General features: G+C 35.6%; 1 non-coding gene across 1 annotated transcript; it reads left to right on the plus strand.

Annotated features, from left to right (window-relative positions):
• Nucleotides 1-5,587: 5,587 nt before the first annotated feature.
• LOC125589345 lies at nt 5,588-5,694 on the plus strand. Its single transcript, XR_007325533.1, has one exon. It is a non-coding gene; the product is annotated as a small nucleolar RNA R71 (small nucleolar RNA).
• Nucleotides 5,695-10,636: the final 4,942 nt, after the last annotated feature.

Here is a 10,636-nt window from a genome sequence, read left to right on the forward strand (position 1 = left end):
ATTATCAATCAACCTCTCAGTTTATTCATTTCAAATTTGTTGGACAACATAATAAATTAATTTGCGTATTATTACTTATATTTTTGGTAGTCAATTTTAAATAATATATATATACATGCTTTTATAAAAAAATAAACAAACTAAAATTAATTAAAAATTATAAGAAGAAATTTACCCGGGCGTAGCCCGGGCAGAGGCCCCAGTACAAATAAGGACCAAGCAATAAAGTATTTTATTTGTCTAGGAAATCCTTAAATAATGAAGTTTTCTAATCATCTTCTCTATTGCTTGCCATGCGCGTGTGGTGCTTCCAACCGAAATGGAATTTTTAAGGGTCCTAATTCAAATCATGTAATATTTAAGATGTCAATTCATTTCTAAGTATTTTGATGCAAAGAGAATGCAAGTTCAAACTTAATCTAAGTGCATTCAGTTCAATGATATGGTTTGATTAAGCTAACAAGGTTCTAACACAACTAACTAGCAACTTTCAATCAAATGGATAAAGGATGAATCATGGGCATAGGATTTTGATCTCAAATGACTAAGATTTAATCTAAAATGCCAAGGTTTCAATCCACACATTCCCCTAAGTTTAGATAGCAGTTCTAAGCAAGTTCTTTTCCAAGACAAAAGCTCATTTACTCTCATTGATCAAACATCAAATTCCTTTGGTTTGTGTCAATCAAGCAATCATTAAGAACAGATCATTCGACTTTCTAAACTCCCCTAACATCAAATCCCTTTGGTAGGGTAAGTTAAGAGCATGTTGAGTTGGCTCAGACATTCATCGAACACCTTCCGGGAAATGAAATGTCTAGAGTTCTAATCTAAAATGGCCAACTCTAGATTAGCGTTAAGATCACTCACTCAAGCAAGGAAACATATTAATCTATTCTAAGACATACTAGGTCATCACTTAATCATCCTAATCATCCTAGCCCATGAATCCAAAGATGACTACTCACTCATTATCATGGTAGACACTAAATCATTAGTTGATCTAAGTCTAAACATGATTAATGATCAAAGCAATCAAGCAATCACAAAAGATAATGATCAAGATTAGATCTTTTGCTCCAAAGTGGTCTTTGATTTGATAGATAATAAGATAAGATCCTAACATTAGGTTTAGAGAGTATTGATATGACTTCTAAAACCTAGTGGGCTCAGTCAACAACCTGAAAGGCCCAAATAAAACATAAATTTTCGATCAGAAGAAGAGAAACGTGTGCGGGTTGATGAAGTCGCTCAGCTTTCGGAGCGGGTGCCTCACCTCGCTCCGAGAGGTCGCTCCGGCTCTCTGCTTCATTTCTTCATATTGCACGCGGGTTGATGACCTCGCTCCGTCTTGGTCGCTCTGGCTCTCGAAAGTCGTCGACGAGAGATTGAGTTCGGAGCGGGTACCTCACCTCGCTCCGGGACGTCGCTCCAATCGCTTTGTCCGCAACTCCATATGGCGCGCGGGTTACTGAGGTCGCTCCCACTGCCCACTCCAGCTTCAATGTTCGTCGACCAAGATGCATCGCTCAGAGCGGGTGCCGAACCCGCTGCGGGATGTCGCGCTGCCTTTGTTTCATCTGGAGCGGGTGTCGTAGGTCGCTCCCATTGCCCGTTCTGGTGCTCTACTCGCTCAAACAACACTTTCCACTCCCTTTTTTGATCCCAAATGCTTCCAAGTACCTCCAAGAACTCCAATGGCGACTCCAACACCTGATAAAGACTTATGCAATGCAAAAAGGAAACTAAAGTGGATAATCCCTAATCTAAATGACCAAAACATGCAAGAATGAAGAGTTAAAACAATGCAAATGTGCAAGATATCAACTCTCCCACACTAGTCCTTTACTTGTCCACAAGTAATCTTTCAAGATCCAAAGGGAGAGAGGTTTGAAAATGGGAACTCATAACCAAAAGAATACTTTCTAGCCATCAACCTAACATCCTAAGGAAAACATAGCAAATAGCATGAGCAACATTTTTTAGTGCACTCTAGCTTCTCAAGGCCTATCAATACTCTTTTATCTCTAGACAAGCCACGTTGTCATTCAACCAACAAGTTCCTTAACCAACTCTCACATTCATTCACACACACACACACAAGGTGAATTCTTGCAAATGGATATTTGATCTCAATCATTTGGTTTGGTAAGAAAAGGTGGTCTAATGTGAAGAAAAATGGGTTTCAATTGCATTATTTATAGTGGCTCACACTCAAGAATAAGAGCAAGATCATTATGCAAAATTTATCTAAGAAAATGAGCAATTCATGCATACAATGCCTTATTCTTATCATTCTACTCTTTCTTAAGTAGTATCAAGTTCTACCCATCTTTTTCTTCATTCCCAAACCCAAAATACACTAACTTTCATCTCTCACCCAATGAACACTCTTTTCTCTCCTTTGATTTAAAACAACTAGGGACTCAATTTTTTTGGCTCAGCTCTTTTCTTTTCTTTTTTTTTATTTTTTTTATTTGGGAGGGGGTTCTATTTATACTCTAGAGCTTTTCTTTTCTAACTTTCTTTGTCCCTAGGGGTTTCTTTTCTTTAAGCACTCTTTTGGTTCATTTCTTTCACTCAATCTCTCTCATTCCCAAGATCAAAAGAATTTAAGCTCACAAACCCAAAAACCATCCTAGAGGCTAGCTTAAATGAAGTCCTAATGCTAGCCAAAGATGAGAACAACCCCATTGTCGCTCATAATACTCTCAAGATTTTGCACATGACATGCTATCACTAAAAGGTCTCACTCAAGCAAATTAATGTTGGCTTCAAAGAATGGTGAGGGTTAATGGGTATGGAGTGTCATTTGGGTTAACAAAGATTGGTACAAAGAGAAAAAGATAACCCAAATGTGTATAATATCCATGATCAAGTATGCAAATGTCTATATGCAAGAGAAATTAAGTTCATTAAACCTTAGTTTATTTGGAGTTGGTTTCAAGAACAATGTCAATCATCAAGCAAGCAACATGTTTCAAGAAGAGTTTTCAAGGCTCGAAGCTTACAAGTTTTTTCAAGAGATGCTTAAGCTACATGATATGTTTAGCTAGGATGTCAAATTGAGTTCTAGACATGTGTTCTTTACAAGGTTTCTCCCTATTCATGAATGCAACCTATATGCTCTAGACTCAATCCTAAAAATACAAGTGATGCAACTACATGCTTCTTTTTGTGTTTTTCAAAATTTTCATTTTTTTTTGGTTTTTCTATGCAAATATGTATGTACAATGCAAGACTAAATGCAATATCATCAAAGCAAACATGATCAAATACTTGGTACCTCCCCCAAACTTAGTTCACATAATCTATGTGTTAGTAAGTTGAAAGAGATACCCAAAAGAAAGAATAAATGCAAAGAAAAACTAGTATATACAATGGAAAGGTTGGAGTGGTACCTCAAGCGGAGAGTGGAGAAGGAGGATCCTTCCCACTTTCAAGAGTGATGGTGAGGACTTGAGAGAGAAGCTCTTGAAGCTTGATTGGATCATCTTGGAGCTGTGGAGTGATGATGGCCTTTGCACTTAAGAATGACTTACACCTTCCCTTGCACTTGATCTTGTACTCAATCACTCCATCTTTGAACTTTATTGGGTGAAGAGTGAGAATGTGTGAAGATTTTTCAACAGAAGTAGGGTGAGGTTCTTTCATCATCTTCTTCTTGTCATGAGTAGCCTCTATGGCTCTACTCACCCCCTCATTTGTAGCACTTTCCAAGTGCTCATCACACATCTCTTTAGGGGAGTCTCCATCAAAATCTTCTTTCTCACTAACAATCACTTCATCCTTGAGATTCTCAATGGAAGGTTCTCCATAAGTAATGGTTCCACAATACTCAAAATTTATCATTGAAGACTTGATTGGGTAGGAGACAGCTTTGTTCACATTGAGGAGTGTGACCTTCTTGTTGCCAAAGTCAATGCAAGCTCCTACTGTTGTGAGAAATGGTGTGCCAAGGATCAATGAGACTCTTTTCTCAGTTGCCATCTTCAAAACAGTGAGATCAATAGGAATGATGCAGTCTCTAATCTTCATAGGGTAGTCTTTGATTAAGCCTAATAGAGTTGTTGAAGAAGAGTCTCCAAACATGAGTGAAGATGTGTTTGTCTCCATGTTCTCAATCTCAAGACTCTTCACCATCTCCATTGAGATCACATTCACACTTGCACCAGAATCAACAAGAGCATCATCAAGTGTGAACTTACCAAGGGAGCAAGACAAGGTGAACTTCCCTTGGGTTTCGAGTTTTGGAATAAACTTTGGTGTGACTGGTGGATCAAGCTGCATAGTAGATATGTTTAAGAACTCTCATGCTTCTTCTTTATGAGCTAGAATGTCCTTGATGAGCATCATTTGGACATGAGCATCATGCATATTCGATATCTGTGGAAGCTTGACTCCTACATCTCCCATGTCTTTTCTGAACTTGGAGATCACCTTCTTTTGAGCTTTAGTGAGGAACCTTTGTGGAAATGGGAGCTTGTCATAAGGTGATTGCTCAACCACATGAGCTTATTCTAGCTGAACTTCCTTCAATTGCGTGACAGCTTTCCCAATAACCGGTTTCTCAGCCTTGTGTCTAACTGGTTGCAAAACCTTTCACTCAACCTTCTTTACAGTTTATATCTCAACTCTTTCCAAAATCTTGTGTTCAACCTTCTCCACAATATGTGCTTCAGCCTTGGCAACAACTTCTGTTCCATACATGAGTCTTTCAATCTGATCTTTCTCTTTCTCATGATCACTCAACTCAATCTCAAAAGTAGTAGAGAAGATAACATTGCAATACTCTTTGGGATTCTGCTCTAATTTTCCTGGTAGAGATCCCATTGGGCTCTTGGAGGTTGAAGGCATAGAGGCAAACTGATTCTCCAAAGCCTTGAAGTGAGAGGAGAGTTGTAGGAACTTGTTGTTGAGGTCATTGTAGCTTCCATCAACTTTGGTGTGAAGGTTCTTCAGCTCATATCCAATGTGCTTCTCACTTCTTGTTTGGGACTCCAAGATCTGTTTCAACATTGCATCAGTGCTACTCTCTTGTGGAGCAGAAGTAGAAGATTCGGCTTGGCCTTGTGTAGACTGATTTCCTTTGGAGGAGAAGCCTTGAGAGTAGTTTTGCCTAGCTTGGTAACCACCTTGTTGGTTGTTGTAGAAGGGCTTTTGTTGGTAGTTGTTGTACTGAAAATTAGGCTCTTTCTTGTACTATGTCCCATTAGCATTCACAAAACATAGCTCTTCTTGACCTTCTAGACCATCAACTTCATGAACCACAACTGTCTCCTCTTGTTTCTGCTCACCAACAAAGTTTACTTTCTCTTGTTTGGCTCTATCCGAAAGAAGCAAATCCATCTTATCTTGTAGAGCCTTCAACTCTCTCTTTGTGTTTGTATCATCACCTCCACTGCCTCTGTTGCTTCTATCATGCTCATCACTGTAGACTGAATCACTCTTAGCCATATTCTCTACAAGCTCCAAAGCATCTGTTTCAGTTCTCCCCAAGAAAAAACCATTGCTAGCAGTATCAAGCTGGCTTCTAAACTTGGGCAAAGCACCTCTGTAGAAAGTACTAAGCAAACTCTCCATATTGAAGCCATGATGAGGACATTGAGAGATGTAGCTGTGGAACCTTTCCCATGCTTCTCCAAAGCCTTCAAGATTCCTTTGATGAAATCCAGAGATTTCATTCCTTAGCTTAGCAGTTCTTGAAGTAGAGAAGAATTTGGTGAGGAAAGCTTTCTTGCATTCATCCCATGTTGTAATTGAATCTCTTGAAAGATTCTTCTCCCATGTGTGAGCTTTGTCTCCCAAAGAGAATGGAAACAACCTTAGCTTGAATGCATCTTCAGAGACACTATTAATCTTTGTAGTTCCACACAGCTAATCAAAGTTATCCAAGTGGTCTAGTGGATCCTCCAAGGCAAGACCATGGTACTTGTTGCTCTGGATCATGTTTATCAAGCTTGACTTGATCTCAAAGTTGTTGTTTTCCACAGCTGGTGCTCTAATGCCAGCTCTATGCCCATGGATATTGGGCTCATCATGGGTGCCAATAGCTCTAGCTTGGCGCTGTGGGTGTTGTGGCCTAAGGTTGTCAGCTCCTTGGCCATTACCCTCTCCATCTTGAGGCTGATTCTGATGTTGATCCATCACAAACCCCAATCTGTCTAAGTGAGCATGTTGCTCTTCTTCTCTTCTCCTCCTTGCAATCTTCCTTTCAAGTGCTCTAAAGTCTTCAACTCTTAGAACTAGGTCTGTTGGACCTCTGTTCCGCAAGTTCATACACCTGAAATACAAAAGGCTAGGAAAGAGAATCAGTAACTAGATATAAGAAAAATAAGACTTAGTCTCAAGTAAGAACCAAATCTCAATGTCAAAATCAACTTAGAATTGGCAACGGCGCCAAATTTGAAATGGACTTTTCAATGGTGCTAATTCAAATCATGTAGTATTTAAGATGTCAATCCATCTCTAAGTATTTTGATGCAAAGAGAATGCAAGTTCAAACTTAATCTAAGTGCATTCAGTTCAATGAAGTGGTTTGATTAAGCTAACAAGGTTCTAACACAACTAATTAGCAACTTTCAATCAAATGGATAAAGGAGGAATCATGGGCATAGGATTTTGATTTCAGATGACAAAGATTTAATCTAAAATGGCAAGGTTTCAATCAACACATTCCTCTAAGTCTAGATAGCAATTCTAAGCAAGTTCTTTTCCAAGACAAAAGCTCATTTACTCTCATTGATCAAACATCAAATTCATTTGGTTTGTGTCAATCAAACAATCATTAAGAACATATCATTCAACTTTCTAAACTCCCCTAACATCAAATCCCTTTGGTAGGGTAAGTTAAGAGCATGTTGAGTTGGCTCAGACATTTCATCGAACACCTTCCGGGAAATGAAATGTCTAGAGTTCTAATCTAAAATGGTCAACTCTAGATTAGCGTTAAGATCACTCAATCAAGCAATGAAACATATTAATCTACTCTAAAACATTCTAGATCATCACTTAATCTTCCTAATCATCCTAGCCCATGAATCCAAAGATGACTACTCACTCATTATCATGGTAGACACTAAATCATTAGTTGATCTAAGTCTAAACATGATTAATGATCAAAGCAATCAAGCAATCACAAAAGATAATGATCAAGATTAGATCTTTTGCTCCAAAGTGGTCTTTGATTTGATAGATAATAAGATAAGATCATAACATTAGGTTTAGAGAGTATTGATATGACTTCTAAAACCTAGTGGGCTCAGTCAACAACCTGAAAGGCCCAAATAAAATATAAATTTTCGATCAGAAGAAGAGAAACGCGCGCAGGTTGATGAAGTCGCTCCACCAGGTCGTTCTTCTTCCAGAGCGGGTGCCTTACCTCGCTCCAAGAGGTCGATCCGGCTCTCTGCTTCATTTCTTCATATTGCGCGCGGGTTGATGACCTCGCTCCGTCTTGGTCGCTCTGGCTCTCGAAAGTCGTCGACGAGAGGTTGAGTTCGGAGCGGGTACCTCACCTCGCTCCGGGACGTTGCTCCAATCGCTTTGTCCGCAACTCCATATGGCGCGCGGGTTACTGAGGTCGCTCCCACTGCCCGCTCCAGCTTCAAAGTTCGTCGACCAAGATGCATCGGTCAGAGCGGGTGCCGAACCCCGCTGCGGGATGTCGCGCTGCCTTCGTTTCTTCTGGAGCGGGTGTCGTAGGTCGCTCCCATTGCCCGCTCCGGTGCTCTACTCGCTCAAACAACACTTTCCACTCCCTTTTTTGATCTCAAATGCTTTCAAGTACCTCCAAGATCTCCAATGGACACTCCAACATCTGATAAAGACTTATGCAATGCAAAAAGAAAACTAAAGTGCATAATCCCTAATCTAAATGACCAAAACATGCAAGAATGAAGAGTTAAAAAAATGCAAATGTGCAAGATATCATTATTTTAAATTTCAAGAAGAAACACTAACTTAACATATAAGTGAAGAAGATAAATAACTAATTAGGCTGAGAATGAGAAGTAATTTTTAAGTGGTTCTCACACAAATAGACCATCCAATTGACCAGTTGTGTAATTTTCCTTTCAGCACAATTATTAACTATAGCAGTCCAGAATATTATATTAACAAGGTAGTAAACCGCGCTATGCGCCAAGTGAAATAATTTATTAGATTATTTATTGTATGTCGTGCTAATGGATTTGTTTTGTAGTTTTTTTTTCTTGATTGAGCATTCATATATACGTTCGGATTCAGTTAATCTATTCGGATTTCAGATTTTTAGGATTAGAAATCTAAATCGTATTCAGATATTTACAAATTTAGTTTAGATTTGGTTCGAATTATTATGGGTTCGGTTTGGTTTACAGAGTCAATATGAGTCTGTAATGTTGTCTACAAAAAAAAATATATTATGGGTTCGGTTCGGATTTGTGTTCGGATACCCATTTTTATGTATTTTAAACAAAACTCCAAATATACTTAATATTTAAATAAAATAATATAAAACATAAAAAAATTGAATAATATAAAACTGAATATTTAAATTTACATAAAAATTAGTTCAATTTAAATATCTGGATGGAGAACAAATCAATATTTTTAGTATTTTGAACATTTTCTGTTATTTTTAGATATTTATTTATGACTATGTTGATAATTTTTAGATATTTTAATATTTTCATATTTGTGAATATATTTAAATCTATAATTGTGATTTAGATATTTTTGGTATCCAAAATATTTTAGTTTGGATCAGATTCGGGTCTGGTTATATGGATATTAAACGTTTAGATCTATCTGAGTAATCAATCAGTTTTAGTTTGTGTTTAGTATTGCTTTCAAATCTAGTTCAGTTCGGTTCTTTGGATCCAAATGTTTTACCCAGACTTAATTTCTTCTACTAATATAAAGGAAAATAAAATAAATGTAAAACAAATATTCTCGGTTTATTTAACATACATAATTATTGGACTATACTTTAAAAATACCAATAAAATGGTTGAAAATCGTGTCAATATTTTTGGGTATGTCGCAAAATTGACGTAGTTTAAAATCAATAACTTGTATTTTCTTAGAATGTGATCTCTTCACCTAGCACTTAAATTCTGTTTTTCAATCGATTTCAAGAATTGTCTTTTCTTTTAAAACTTTTATGATTTCTGATTTTTTTTCTTGCAGTCCCATTATGTTTATAATTTTTGGTCTGATATGAAAACTCCGTAAAGAATAATAATATTTGGCTTAACTAAAGATCTGACTATGTGTGTTGTTTTTTTACCTCAATTTCCTTAATTCATAACCAATCACAATTATTTATTGCATTCGTGTACAAAAACCTTAACCATGGCTAAGTTTGGCAAGATACAAAATTTTCAATTTCTAAAAAATATTCTCATTCCATTATTTTAATTGATGTGAATCTTAATCATTTTTTTTTAATTTCTTTCTTTCAAAATGATATTATTCAATAGTTGTATGGTGAAACTCCAGTTCACTAATACAAAGGTTAAAAATATAAAAACTAAAAATGAGCTGATTAAAAAAAAAGTGTGAACACATTGAATTGTCTGCAGTAGAATTAAAAAAAAATAGTACGTGAACGTATTAATTGTTAAATGATGTGAGGCCGACACATTAGCATACTCAAATCGAAAACAATGTGAGGCCTACAAGTGTCCAATGTAGTGTGAAAACATTAAATGAAAATGTTTTTTTAATATATAGGAAAAAAAAATATACTGAACTGCTTGTGGTTTTTTTTATAAAGGGAAATGAAAGCTATCTAGTGGAGCATGATATGCTTCATATTTAGAGTGCTTTTTGCAGTTCATTTACTTTAATTTATTTTATATTTATTTGTTATACTTTAAAAAATAGAATATATATCAATTTATCTATTAGTATAGTTATTGCATTTTTGTATTTACATTAAAAACTGTTTCTAAAATGTATTGAACTTTATGTATTTGAGTTTCCTATTTCCGTATTAGTATATTATACATTTATTGATATTATTAAAAGCTGTTTTAACATATATATAATAGATAACTGAAATGTTCCATGTACGTATGGTGATTTTTGTGACTTTTAATTTCAAAATGTTAACAATTTCGTAAAAGTAAATTTTATATCAAGTTTTTGTGATTTTTTGTGATTTTGTGACTTTTAACTTTTATTTTACAGAATAAGAAAAATTTTATATCAAGTTTTAAAACTTAACCTAATAACCTTTTAATTATTTTATTTCAGTTTGACAGATTTGAAATCAGTCATTAGTTATGTTCGTCAAATAATAAGTATTTTAAAATTATGAAAATAGATATGTTTAATTTTAAATCTCAAATATATATAAAAGTAAGTTTCTAATATATTTAAATAATTGTATATTTATTGTATTTTATAAAATATTTTTTTTAAAAAAATTATTTATAAAATAGGTAGTATTGAAAAATTATATATATATATATATATATATTTTAAATTTGTAAAGTATTTTGACCATTTTTAATCCACTTCGGCCTTTCAAATATATGATGTAGACCGTTTGACCAGCCTAATCAACCCTTATATCACAAAATCCGTTTAATCCACTCTAATTTCACTCGATCTACTTAATCTGTTAAATCTGGAACGTTTAAAGCAC

This window comes from Brassica napus, chromosome C6 (genome assembly GCF_020379485.1).
Source record: "Brassica napus cultivar Da-Ae chromosome C6, Da-Ae, whole genome shotgun sequence".
In the NCBI taxonomy this organism is placed as follows: domain Eukaryota; kingdom Viridiplantae; phylum Streptophyta; class Magnoliopsida; order Brassicales; family Brassicaceae; genus Brassica; species Brassica napus.